At 43.0% G+C, this 13,700-nt stretch overlaps 1 long non-coding RNA gene across 3 annotated transcripts in view; it reads right to left on the bottom strand.

Moving 5' to 3' along the window:
* The window catches only part of LOC100624963 (uncharacterized), a 55,121-nt gene that overhangs the window by 18,455 nt on the left and 22,966 nt on the right, over positions 1-13,700 (bottom strand). The window contains exons 8-9 of one of the 3 annotated variants that reach the window (XR_014824454.1): positions 2,412-4,568; positions 516-902 (exon numbers count right to left, since the gene is read on the bottom strand). The exons of 1 other annotated variant lie outside the window; for it this stretch is intronic. This is a non-coding gene — a long non-coding RNA (uncharacterized LOC100624963). Of the gene's footprint in view, positions 1-515; positions 903-2,411; positions 4,569-13,700 lie in introns of those variants that run through there. One more of the 3 variants, XR_002337770.2, reaches the window with a different exon arrangement.

Here is a 13,700-nt window from a genome sequence, read left to right as displayed (position 1 = left end):
AGCTAAAAACTAATTAAGCTCACACAGCTGGAAGAAAAAGTAAGGATCAGAAAGGAATTTTCCCTCGGTGTTTCATTTATGAATTCATCTGTTCAAGTTCAACTACTTCCTATTACAAAACCAGGTTAAATTGGGCTTCATAATTTTAAAGCCTAAGTCAGATCATGGCATTTCTCTGCTCAAAATCCTCTAATGTCTCACCACATCCCCCAAAGCAAACTTCTCCCAAAGGCCTACAGAACCCTTTGTAGTCTGGTTCCCCATTACCATATTTCTCTCTCCAACCTCATCCTTCATCAATTCTACAACCAAGAAAAGGTTACTCTTTGTAGCTCCCTGAATTCCCCCGCTTCTTTCTGTTTCCTTAAACAGGAGTCAACAAATACAGCCTGTGGGTGAACCAAATGCCCTTTTGTATGATCCACAAGGTAAGAATGGTGTTTACATTTTTAAATATTGGAAGAAAAACCCAGAAAACTACTATTTCATGACACAAAAATTATATGAAACTCAAATTCCGATGTCAGTGAATAAAATTTTATTGGAACACAGCCGAAGCCATTTCAGGGGGTCCCCACAACACGTTCTGAGCATGGAAGAGCCGTAGATACTGCTCCTAAGATGTTGAATGTGTTGAGTTTTTCCACTAGTCATAACCTGAATATTCTGAATAGGAATTGTTTAAAAAAATTATCTTGGAGTTCCCATCATGGAGCAGGAGAAAGGAATCCAAGTAGGAGCCATGAGGTTTCGGGTTCAATCCCTGGCCTCGCTCGTGGGTTAAGGATCCGGCTTTGCCGTGAGCTGTGTTGTAGGTCGCAGACACAGCTCAGATCTGGCATTGCTGTGGCTGTGGCGTAGGGCAGCAGCTAGAGCTCTGATTGGACCCCTAGCCTGGGAACCTCCATATGCTGTGGGTGTGACCCTAAAAAGACAAAAAAAAAAAAAATAAATTTAAAAATCCTCTCTGCTAAGGCATATATTTGCATGTAATCTGGGGGTCAGTTTCATGTTAAAGTGGTCACCCTTTGCTCCAAGGGAAAATTTGATGTGGTCAAGTTTCCCTTGGAGGAATATATATGTGTGTGTGTGTGTGTATATATATATATATTAACATATATATGTATATGTATGTGTGTGTATATATATATACACACACACTTGATCTTTATATGTGTATATATACATACTATATTAAATATATTCCATACATATTACATATACATGTATAAATATATTTAATAGATTATATTATATAACATATTATTAGTATAGAGAGGGAATGTTACTTTCATAATTTTACTATTAATAATCCTAGTGTGGTTACCCCAATAGAGATTTTTGGCTTATTTACTTCTGGTCTTTTATATATACACTTATACATATGTAATTATTTCTAAGCTTGCTTCTGAATTCTCATTAAACACTTCTATCTGGAAGAAAATACTGTTTCTCACTCTACTAGATATCCTCAAAATTACCTTTAAAATTTAATTTTTCAGTATAAATTATTGAATATATGTTTTTGAAAATTTAGACAGTGAAGATAAGGAAAATAAAATTGCCACGTCTCCTCATCCAGAGACAAGCACCAGTAATAGTTGGTTATCTATAAACATCCGTATTTAATATCCAGTACCTTCCTTCTAGGTTGCCTGGCTTTACCTCCAAAGAGTCAGTAGATGCAAAACTCAGCAGACCGAGTATTTTACGTAGGAGCTGCACTGAAAATGCAAAAAGTAGCATGTCAAGTAAATCTACCATGCACAAACCTTCAGCCAATGCTAAAAGGTCTGAGAATATGCTCAAATTTGTCTGTCTTTTCTGAGTAAAAGAGAATTCCTGACACATACAGCCCAGAGGTTTTCCCCACATATATAGAATCATACTGTATTATTTTGTAGCCTGGTTTCCCCACTCTAAAGTATATCATGAACAGTTTCCCATGTCACATTATCATAATTCTTCTAAAATGTGGTGGGTTTTTTTTTTTGTTTTTTGGCCTTGCCCACAGTATGCAGAAGTTCCCAGGCCAAGGATGAAACCAGCGCCACAGCAGGAAACCAAGCCACAGCAGTGACAATTCTGGATCCTTAACCCACTGAGCTACTAGGGAACTCCAAAAATAAAAACCTAATTGATTTAGTCTCCTCTACTGATGAACATTCGGTTGTTTGTAGACTTTTTTTTGGTCTCTTTTTTTAGGGCCACACCCATGGCATACGGAAGTTCCTAGGCTAGGGATGGAATAGGAGCTGTAGCTGCTGGCCTACACCACAGCCACAGGAACGAGGGATCCGAGCTGAGTCTCATGGCAAAGCTGAATCCTTAACCCACTGAGCGAAGCCAGGGATTGAACATGTGTCCTTATGGATACTAGTCAGTCGTTACTGCTGAGCTATGACGGGAACTCCAGGTTGTTTGTAAACTTCAACCTATTTTAATAATCATAAGCATCTTTGGGCATTATTTCCAATAATATAGACATGGACTTGCTTGGTCACACTATATGTATACATTAAGGGGTTGATGCAGGTTTCCAAGACTCCTTAGAGCAAGGTCAAATTCTCATTTTATTCTACCTAGGGTATTACCATTTAACAACAACAAAAAATAAACACTAAAACAAAACTTTGTCAATTGAATAAACAAAGCAATTCTTTCTCATTGTTAGAACTTGAAGTTCTTTGATAACTGAAGAGATTCAGTGTATTTTCATATGCTTATTAGCCATTTCTACTTTGGTGAACTTCCTATGTCCTTTGTTTATCTTTTATTTGTTAATTTGTAAGGGCTTATTATGCATCAAGGACACTAACTCTTTGTCCCTTTTGTCATACATGATGTAAATATTTCCCCCAGTTTTCCATTTGTCTTGTAATTTTTAAAAATTTCTTCTTTATTTATTTATTTATTTTGTCTTTTTGTTGTTGTTGCTATCTCTTGGGCTGCTTCCGCGGCATATGGAGGTTCCCAGGCTAGGGGTCTAATCGGAGCTGTAGCCACCGGCCTACGCCAGAGCCACAGCAACGCGGGATCCGAGCCGCGTCTGCAACCTACACCACAGCTCACGGCAACGCCGGATCATTAACCCACTGAGCAAAGGCAGGGACCGAACCCGCGACCTCATGGTTCCTAGTCGGATTCGTTAACCACTGCGCCACGACGGGAACTCCTCTTCTTTATTTTTTTACAGCCACATATGGAAGTTCCTGGGAGCGAGGGGTGGAATCAGAGCGGCAGCTGCTGGCCTACGTTGCAGTTTGCAGCAACATGGGATCCTTAACCCACTGAGCGAGGCCAGAGATTGAACCTGCATCCTCCAGAGACAGTGTCAGGTTCTTAATCTGCTGAGCCACAATGGGAACTCCTTGTCTTATAATTTTTTAAGGGTGTATTCGATCATTATTTCTGTTTTAGTCTTAGACACCTCCCTCCCATCGGGATCCCATGATCCTACCCAATGCAAAAAACCCGACAGTCTGTTCCTAATCACTGTGCACCACACCCCTCCACGTAAGGTTCTGACGTAGCGATTGCATCAAACGCTGCATCTCTGGGAAAGCCCCAGCCTTCTAATGTTCAGGTGACCGTAAAGATGGGGCTGTCAGAGGTACACAAGGCCCTAAGTGAACGCTGTACCAAAACATGCTCACAGGTGCCACTCAGGGAGGGAAGCCGAGGATCACCATCTGCATTGCCAGCTGGTGTGGCATCTCCGGGCGTACAACAGCTGCAGGTTACCTTCTGGAAGGAGCTTCCTGGGGGTCCGCCCTGAGTGAGCCCTCTACGGAGTTACTCCCTGCTCCTCACGGCAATCCTGGGGAGGAGGCTCCACTGTCCTCACTTTAGTGTCCTCGAGAAAACCAAGGCCTGAGAGGGCCAGTCCTCCACCACCCCGTACAGCTGAGGCTGGGCCTGCTGATGCAGAGCTGAGAGGGGTAATTTCTTCTGAGGGCAGAATGTTGGCAATACGCTAATTGCCCTGAGCCTTGGTTTCTTCACAGACCAGAGCCTTTCGGCACATCTAATTGTGGGGATTACATCATCTTTATTCTATAAATCTGTTTATAAAAAAAATTTATAGTGTGATCTTTGATCTAGTTGCACCTTACTTTTGATTTTTCACAAGAAGCAATGGTCACAAGACTTTCTGTTCATTTACAGCCTCAATTAACTGAGCAGTTAATGTGTGACTGCAGGCACAATAGGACGGCAAGGGGAAGAATCAGTGTGGACTGGAGAGGTCTTGGAGGAGGTGAGATCTGAACTGTTCTCTGTGAGAGGTGAGGACTTGCAGGAAAACAGGAGGGTGTTCCAGGAAGAAGAAGACATGAGCAGGGGCCAGGAGTCCTGTTACACAAGGGGCCTTGGGGGAGCAGGGCTGCTGGGGCAGGGTCTGGGTGGGGAGGCGGGAGGCAGGGGGAGCCTGGATGCCAGAGATGGTTGTGGTGCCAGGTTTAGGTGAGACTTGATGCAGGAGCCCAGGGAAAGGTACTGGAGACTGATGCGGCCAACAGGGCAGAGAACAGTCCCCGGGGCCTGTTTCATTCAGCACCGAATAAGTCCTGAGGGTTTAGAATTTGGAAAACATGTTCTTAGTTTTCCATCCTTCTTCTGCTTTGCTTAGGTGTTCCATAATTGCTTAATAAATTCCCAGAACTATATATGGTAACAACATAAAACACCATAAACCCATACAAGGACCATGTTGAAACCAACTTTTTTTAAGTGTTATTTTAACAATCTGATGAATATAAACACTCCCCTGGTTCTTAGGAGGTTAACACTTGAGAATTTTTCTCAGGGGCTAGACTTCATCTGTTTCTTCCTCTTCTTAGTTTCTATCTCTGTGATCATTGGATTTGTTTTATATTCCGAATTTTTTTTAACACAAAAACTATTTCAAATACTTTTTGGAAGTAGGTGGAGTACAAATAAATAATTATTGAAATTGTTCTAGATATGTGATCTTCAACATTTCATTATACTAAATAGGACAAAATAGGTCTCCATACACAAGACCTTTTGGACAGAAGATCTGAGGTCCTTTGTAAACCTAACTTATTAAACCTAATTCAAGTTAACAATCCCTGCATTTGTGTGTATAGCATTTTACAGATTAAAAACGTGGGGATTTTTTTGTTGTTGTTAATGTGCATTATTTTATTTGAGCCGCAGAACTCCTGACAGCGCTTCCTTTCATCCCCTTGTATTCAGCAGAGTGCCTATAAACCCAGGTAAAGTCCCAATAAACAAGTGCTTATTAAAAGAATGAGTGATTGAATTAAGTCAGAAATAACAATTCTGAGGTGGAATGTGTAGTAAAAGTTGTTCCCACTTGACTGAGGAAGACACAGTGTTGTGTTGGAGCCATTATGAGACAGGTGGGACCTGGGACCTGGGACCTGGGACTCTTTACTGGAGAGCTTGCACCTGGAGAAATGTCTCCTCCAGCAACACAATACCAAGAAACTATATGGGAAATAACTGCATGCATGCACAGTTCAGGCAAATTATGAACAATAATAAGAAAAGGCCAAAAACCAACTGCCACTTCTGAGGTGCCAGGATCAAAAGCAGACCCCATGATCCCTGCACACAGCACCACCAAGGGGGAGGCAGACCACCTAAGCCACCCCTCTGGCCCAACCCACTGACCCACCCCTACCCTCACCTCATTGAAGCAACCAGCTCACCGCCACATCGGGGATAGAGCACAGGCAAATATTATTTGTTTTTACTCCCTCCTGCTGCAGTAGTCCCACTAAAGCCTTCCCTGAATTCCTCATCTGGCCTCTTATCAATTTATATTGATTAAAGAGTCCAGGGACCCCGGTTGGTAACAATCAGGACCTGCTCAGGAGAGCTGCTGCACATTTCTTCCCAGCTACACTTCCATTAAGTGACTTCACCTTGGCAGCTTGAAACTGGCCACAGTGGGAGTATTTACAGCAAGGAAATCAGCAAAAACTGTAAGTCAGCACCCCTCCCCCTCCACCCCTTGAGAGCCAGTTTTAAAATATTTGCCAGCAAACCAATGAAATTAGGATTCAGACTAGTTAAGTGACTTGACTGAGGTTGAACTCCTGGGTAAGATGTCAAGTCCAGGCTCCTGGCTCTAAGGCCAGAGGCATTAGGGAAACTGATGAGTCAAGGATGAAAGGGGAGCCAATTTCTGACTCTGCAGCACAGCTCTCTAAGTGACAGAAAACCTATCTCCAGGGATGTGAAACATAGCAGTCCTTTTATAGCAGCAATGATAGGACAGAGCATGAAGACCCAAGTCCTATAAAATAGAATAATGCTCTACAATCCCTGTGCCACCAGTTTCCACAGTAAAGATTCAGGGCTTGTCTTTGCCAATTTGTTCATGTGGCATTCTGCTGCCTTTGTTTTTCCGTGTCAGTGAACAGAAATCTATCCCTATGTGTAACTTGTGAAGAAAGGTAATAGTTTATGTAGGTGTGGATTTTGTTGCTGAACACACTCAATAGGTCTCAAGTGGCAACAGTGAGAAATAGTATCGTAACCCAAGTTTCCCTCTGTTCCATGTCCATGTTAAGTTAGTCCTTGGACTCAGGCTGAATCGAGAACTAACTCTCTAAGTATCTTCTTTGTGGGAGGATAACTCTAAACAGTCTCTAACCTTTGCCTACAGTGTGAGCTCAAGTTCAAAAGCTTATGTCACAGTCACAAAACATGGGAAGATAGCTACTGAGTAGATTTTTGTCTTTTGTGGAGGAGACAGACAAATTGCAACCTCTCAAATTTGAATTAATAAATGATAACAGGAGTTCCCATTGTGGCTCATTGGAAATGAATCTAATTTCCATGAGGACACAGGTTCAATCCCTGGCCTCCTCAGTGGGTTAGGGATCCGGCATTGCCATGAGCTGTAGTGTAGGTCACAGACATGGCTTGGATCTGGCATTGCTGTGGCTGTGATGTAGGCCAGTGGCTATAGCTCTGATTCAACCCCTGGCCTGGGAACCTCCATGTGCTGTGGGTGCGGTCCTAAAAAGTACAAAAGTACAAAAATAAATAATAAAAATAACAACTGAGAAAACACATAATTTTCTACACATCAAATGTGGGTTGTAAATTCAAACTTCAGGTTGTTACCTTCCTTCTCAGGTGGATAACATAAGCAAATACTGTTGCACAGGAAGCAGCACCAGCTACTACAATGGGTATCCTGAGAGAAATCTACAAATTTGAAATTACAAGTTTTGCAATAAATTCTGGGGGGAGGGATTGTGATTTCTTCTTCTTCTTCTTCTTTTTTTTTTTTTTTTGGCAATGCCTGTGATGTGCATAAGTTCCAGGGCCAGGGACTGAACTACAGCTGTAACCAAAGCTGTAGCATCAAGAGTGCCAGGTCTTTAACCTGCTGAACCACTAGGGAACGCCTGCATTTAACATCCCCATTTGGCTCCTGAACTGGTTTAAGCAAGGGCAGGTTTGTTTAACGAGGACTAGCTCATCAAAAGAAGCTAAGGGGGAAAAAAAAAGACTTAGCATGTAGAAGTTGATGTAGCATTAAGAATTTATAGATAATTTTATCTGTCTGTCTTTTGCCATCCCTGGGCAAGAGCCAAGAATTGCCAGACCATGGGACTTGAAAGACTAAAAAGGTACAAAGTAGTAAACTTTACAGTAGCTCCCTAGAGGATCCTTGTCAGTTTAAGTTCAAAGCTGTTAAACCTGCCACTTTCATCTTTAATACTGATGATTCATGAGACATTGTGAATATCAGATTGATCTCTTAAATGAAAACACCAGTCCTTTTTCCTAATTCATGTGAAACTATAAAATTTAAGTGTGTTTCTATAGAGATGATATAGGGACATTCAGGGGGGCAGGTTTCATAGTAATCTTTTATTTCCCTGACAAGGAAGAAACTGGAATCAGAGCAGAATAATTAAATGACTTAGTTGTTGTTGTTTTTTTATAATGGTCCCTAATATTTCCTAATTCTAGTCTCCTAGTCTTCCCTTTGGATTACATTATCTTCTTTATGGAACTTTGGGATTCATTTTTGTTTTGGCAATGACCAAAGGGTGAGAGGATCACTTTACAGTAAGAGAGAACTTTCGATCCCTCTACTGGTGGTTTCTTCAAACTGCAGGTCTCCACTCAAACATTTGTGGACACCATTTAGCGGGCTGACGTCAGAAGTATGTATTACATATAGTAAGTGTAAATGTTTCTTGGTGAAACTTTGCTTCTGTTATGTGTATATGAATGCAGAGTCAAGATCACTTTCCAGTCAACAATATTCAGCAACAGGGGGCTACATGCAGCAGGATGGGCTTAGGGTGAGGGGAGGAGGCAGGGCCAAGTAAGTGCAGGGTTGGAGCTTGTCTCTATTTAAAATTTTAATGTTTTGTACGTCATGGATTTTTTTTTTGTATTATTTTTATTTTTTAAAATTATTGTTTTTAAAATATTATTTATTACGATTACTGTACTTTTTGGTACCCCTTAAATTTTGTGCCCCAAATGAGTGCCTTGCTTGCCTCTCCCTAGCCCTGGCTCTGACAGTCAGTCAGTGTGCTTTATGGAGGGAACAGAGTGGGTGGCCAGCCTGGGGAATTCCTGAAGAGGAAGCACACATGGGAGAGGACATTGACAATCTGTGTGATGTCTTCTCCTTTCTCTCTGAGCAGGAGGTGAAGTCATCAGCTAAGAGTGAGGAGGACAGGCCTCGGGAGACGGGGGAAGATCTAGCATGGCTGGTGAGAGCCTGGGAGAGGGAGAAGGTCCAGGACAAGTGGGGGATAGTCACACAGCACTGAGTACTCTGCCCACAGCTGGATGTTGCCATTTGTGGCGATGCTGTCTGCCTGGTGGGTTAGGCTTGTCCAGTAGCCTGGCAGGTGTTGCAGGCGTTAAGAAGATGCAAGAAGACAAGAATGACCCAAGGTCTGGGGTTGCTCAGATAGAAGGACAGGAAGCAGGGAGAGGAGGGCAGAAGTGCCAGGTGATTCCACATCTGAGACAGGGAGGCGGGTAGAAGAAAGGTCAGGAGATTGCTGGGTGGAATGGGTGTTAGGGGGCAGGCAGGGGGTGGGCAGAGGATTCTAGATGAATATTTCGGGGCTGGGGCTGAAGAGGGAATGGACTGGAATTTGAAGTTTTGAGTAAATGCTGTTCTCAGCAAAGCAGTTCTAAATGACCTTCTTGCTGATAAGTTGTGTTGAGTGTGTGGGAGGGAATGTGAACAAAGTGGCATATACACCATAAAACGAGGGCTCCTTAGAATTCTGAGCATTGTATGCCTACTAAGTAAGATATAGAAGTTGATGCAAACCAATGCATTTGGAGTGGATAAGCAATGAGATCCTGCTGTATAGCCCAGGGAACTGTATCCAGTCACTTGGGATGGAACATGATGGAAGACAATGTAGGAAAAAGAATGTATAAATATATATATGTATGACCGGGTCACTTTGCTGTACAGCAGAAACTGACAGAACATTGTAAATCAACTATAATTTTAAAAAATGTTAAACAAACGTTAAAAAAAGAAATATAGTTTCCAATTAAAAAATCAAGTTCAAGATCTACTCTTCATCTATTATCAATGCAAAACTTAGATGATTGTTAAAAATATTACATTAACTTAATATCCAGTAGGTGTTGAGAATGCCATGCACATTTAAAATCTCATAAATTATCATTTAAATAATTGTTTATGTAAAACAATTATATGTAAAAAAGCTCCCCCTAGTTCCTTGGCAGTAGAAAGCTTCATTTTCCATGCCAAAGCTTAATAATCACAAAATATGGTACATATTGTCAATAAATTTACTTAGGAAGAAAAAAAAGAAAAATGCTTTCCCCAAGATTAGATGTTGTTAGTATATTACGACAATGGCTAGAAACAGTGGTCAAGAACCAAATGAATGGAGACAAAAGTCTACGCATTTTGATTTCAACCCAGTGGCTTTCTCTAGTTCACATTACTGGGCCTTCAGGTCTGGATTCAGTGCTGCTTCTCCTCCTGGAAGATGCCTTCCCCACCTCCACCCAGCCCCCACCACCTCCACCTGGAGACCCCCTGCGCTCCAGCTCTCACCATTTGCTGCCCCCCATCTGTCTCCCCCCTCGAGCTCCATGCCAGGCCTTGTGCGTCCTGCCTTCTATCCTCCTCTGCCTTCAATTTTCTGATGAGCCAGTCTGTAAAACAGTTCATTTTTTCTTTGACTCCTCTCTCTTTTTCCCCTGAGTTTATTGTTCCTCAGGCGTTTGCTCAGCTCTCCCCTGGAGAGCCCACCCGCCCTCACAGTGGCCACCGTCCTTATGCTCAGGGTGCCAGGGACGGCGGTCCTGTCTACCTCAGGCTCAGCCTGCCTGCTGGACCACTCCACGTGTTGTCCAACACCTCAGTCAACGCAGCCCCGAACCAAACGTGTTCCCTCCTCATTCCTGACTCAGGAAACCAGTTTTCCCTCTTTTGTCAGTAATGCTTTATCGACAGGGATAGTCAATACACAATCTAGAATAGGAAAAAAAGTTTTATTTGAGCTAAACTGAGGGCTGTGTCTTTCTCAAGGACCTGAAAGCCATTTCTTTGGTATGTCATCACAGGAAGGAGAGAATCCTAACTTCAAGATTGCCAGCTGGCAGGCACAGCTGGCCTTATCACATTTACACTGACCCACTCTTACCCACGTTTTATAATTTTTCACTTCTCTGAACTCTACTTGAGCCCCACCCACTACCCCTCTCTGCTCCCTCATTCTCCCTTTGAAAGCACCCAGTCAGGAGTTCCGATCATGGCTCAGTGGTTAATGAACCCAACTAGTATCCATGAGGATGCGAGTTTGATCCCTGGCCTTGCTCAGTGGGCTAAGGATCTGGCATTGCTGTGAGCTGTAGTGTAGGTAGGTCGGAGTCACGGCTTGGATCCAGTGCTGTGGCTGTGGTGTAGGCCAGCCGCTATGGCTCCATTTTGACCTGTAGCCTAGGAACCTCCATGTGCCTCAGGTGTGGCCCAAAAAAGACAAAAAAATAAAACAAATAAAAAATAAATAAAAGCACCCAGTCAACTCTGCATAAATCTGAGGTGGAGCTCAGCTCTTTCTCCTACTGTCAGCAACCCCTACTGGTTACCAAATAAAATCTGTGTTCACTGCTTTAAGGAAAGTCTGCCTTTTCTTTCATACCTAAAACAAAGATTGCCCCTCCTAAGACCACCTAAATCCTGTTGATCCTCAGGCTCTTCTGAAATTCTGTAATTCATCCAACCCTCACTGATCTCTGCTCCTAGGGAAACTCCTGCACGGCCTGCCATTGGTATCGCCCACGTTAACACTGACTGACCTGCCTGAATAACGATGTGCGAAGTTTTTTCCTGCAATTTTGTCTTGACTCCAACTGTCTCTAATACTTCGAGGCTGAAGATTCTATTAGTCCATTATTTTCCTTTGTGTATAGTATAAGTACTTACATAGAAAGTACTCAAATACTTAGAGGATGAATTGAAATACTGGAAACTGTAGTAGTTTAACTGTCAGTTAAAATGCAGGCATTATCAGCTTAATCATAATTTCAACAAATAGGAGTTCCCATTGTGTTTCAGTGGGTTTAGAAACCAACTAGTATCCATGAGACTGTGGGTTCGATCCCTGGCTTTGATCAGTGGGTTAAGGATAGGCATTGCCGCAAGCTGCAAGCTGCAGTGTAGGTCACAGATGCGGCTCAGATTTGGCATTGCTGTGGCTATGGTGTAGGCAGGCAGCTGCAGCCCTGATTCAACCCCTAGCCTGGAAACTTCCATATGCCATGAGTGAAGCCCTAAAAAGCAAAATAAATTTCAACCAATGTAGTTGGTTTTACATATATTTCAGGGTCACAAAAGTAGATCCAGTAAAGAAATGAGTTACCAGCAGGGGTGAGGTAGAATAAATGAGATAACTGTAGGTAAACTAGCTTGTCCAGAAAAGGTTAGAGAACTCTTTTGTAGGAGTTCCCATCCTGGCACAGTGGAAACGAATCCAACTAGGAACCATGAGGTTGTGGGTTCAAACCCTGGCTTCACTCAGTGGGTTAAGGATCTGGCATTGCTGTGAGCTGTGGTGTAGGTTGCAGACACGGCTTAGATCCTGCATTGCTGTGGCTCTGGTGTAAGCCAGCAGCTGCTCTGATTGAACCCCTAGCCTTGAACCCTCTATATGCCGTGAGTTCAGCCCTAAAAAGCCTCCCCCCCCAAAAAAAAAGAGAGAGAGAGAGAGAGAACTCTTTTGTAGGGTTTTTTGTTTGTTTGTTTGTTTTGTTTTTGTCTTTTTGCCTTTTCTAGGGCTGTACCCGTGGCATATGGAGGCTCCCAGGCTAGGGGTCCAATTGGAGCTGTAGCCGCCGGCCTACGGTAGACCCACAGCAATGTGGGATCCGAGCCTTGTTTGCTACCTACCCCACAGCTCATGGCAACACCAGATCCTTAACCCACTGAGCAAGGCCAAGGACAAACCCGAAACCTCATGGCTCCTAGTTGGATTCGTTAACCACTGAGCCATGACGGGAACTCCTGTAGTTTTTTTTTAAATAGTGGGGAGGCATAGCTCCCAGACTTGGGGTGGGGTCTACCACCTGCTTCCCCAAATTCCTTTACTCTCCTCTCCTTTATTCTTCTGACCACCACCCCCTATTAAAAAAGAAGATATAAATCTGTCTCCAGCCCAAACACAGATAAACCCAAGTTAGACTCCAAATATGTGCATATTTGCTTCTTTGTCCTGTTCTCTCCTATGGTCTTTCTTATTCCCTGAAGTCATCTGCAATTTTTATATCTCATTAGTAATAATACATTGATATTCATCCTTAATTTGCATATTAAATCACCAGATCAGAGTGCTTGTGGTTACATAATAAATCTAGCCCCAAACAGGGTAACCCTGAAGTTTCCAACCAGATGATTGGTCACCAGCTGTGCTGCAGGGCACAAAGGAAGCTGCCCCCACAACATTCTGTTGTGGACGGTAGCTGAGCTCACATTCAGTACTTGGATTGCTTTGTTTCCTATAAGTCCAGCTTTTTCTTTCTCCAGATCAGGTGGGCTTGTGGGCCTCTCCCCAAGTCCCTTCCCTGCACTTTGGACAAGAAGCTTAGAGGACAGGCTTTAGAGAAGCTTTTTGACTTTCTGTGAACCAGAAGGGTAGGCCTTGATTTCCTGTGTGGTCTCCATTGGCAAAGCCAGGGCTGGGGCAACGTTGCTTAACAAATGAATTTAGGTCAAGGTGTTTTGTCTTGGAGATGGAAAATTGTGCTCAGAAACTGAGATTGTCTTTACTAATAGTTTAACTAACACAGGTTCACTGCAAGATTTATAGTTTCACAAGCCAGTGGTGTACAGGACAACCTATCTTAGTAAGTCAATAAAGAAATAAACATCAGGAGTTCCCGTCACGGCTCAGTGGTTAGCGAATCCGACTAGGAACCATGAGGTTTTGGGTTTGATACCTGGCCTTGCTCAGTGGGTTAAGGATCTGGCGTTGCCGAGAGCTGTGGTGTAGGTCGCAGACATGGCTCAGATCCTGTGTTGCTGTGGCTGTGGTGTAGGCCGGTGGCTACAGCTCTGATTGGACCCCTAGCCTGGGAAACTCCATAAGCCACAGGTGCGGCCCTAGAAAAGACAAAAAGACAAAAAAAAAAAAAAAAAAAGAGATAAACTTCAAACAAATGATAGATTAATT

Source organism: Sus scrofa, chromosome 13 (genome assembly GCF_054392235.1).
Source record: "Sus scrofa isolate SSC_HxYL_T2T_F1_AM1 chromosome 13, Sscrofa_HxYL_maternal_Yorkshire_Landrace_v2.0, whole genome shotgun sequence".
Classification (NCBI taxonomy): Eukaryota; Metazoa; Chordata; class Mammalia; order Artiodactyla; family Suidae; genus Sus; species Sus scrofa.
Note: the sequence above shows the minus strand (reverse complement) of the source record. Positions and strands in the feature narration are given on the sequence as shown.